Genomic DNA, 455 nt, shown 5'->3' with positions numbered 1-455 from the left:
ACTCTATTACCAAACCAGTACTTTCCTATATCCTTCCTGAATCTGAATTTTTCCAACTTAAAACCATTGCTGCGAGTCCTGTCTAGGCTAGATATTTTCAGCACACTATTTACATCCCCTTTATTTATTCCTGTCTTCCATTTATACACCTCAATCATATCCCCCCTAATTCTACGTCTTTCTAGAGAGTGCAGATTCAGGGCCCTTAGTCTATCCTCATAGGGAAGGTTTCTGATACATGGGATCAACTTTGTCATCCTCCTTTGTACATTTTCCAGAGAATTTATATCCATTCTGTAATAAGGTGACCAAAACTGTGCAGCATAATCTAAATGAGGCCTAACCAAGGATGTATAGAGTTGAAGAACAACCTGAGGACTTGTGATGAATGGTTTGAAAAACCGACAAGTTGAAGATTGAGACACTTATGCAGCATATGGGAATCTTTATTCAGG

Source organism: Cherax quadricarinatus, chromosome 94, assembly GCF_038502225.1.
Source record: "Cherax quadricarinatus isolate ZL_2023a chromosome 94, ASM3850222v1, whole genome shotgun sequence".
In the NCBI taxonomy this organism is placed as follows: Eukaryota; Metazoa; Arthropoda; class Malacostraca; order Decapoda; family Parastacidae; genus Cherax; species Cherax quadricarinatus.
Note: the sequence above shows the minus strand (reverse complement) of the source record.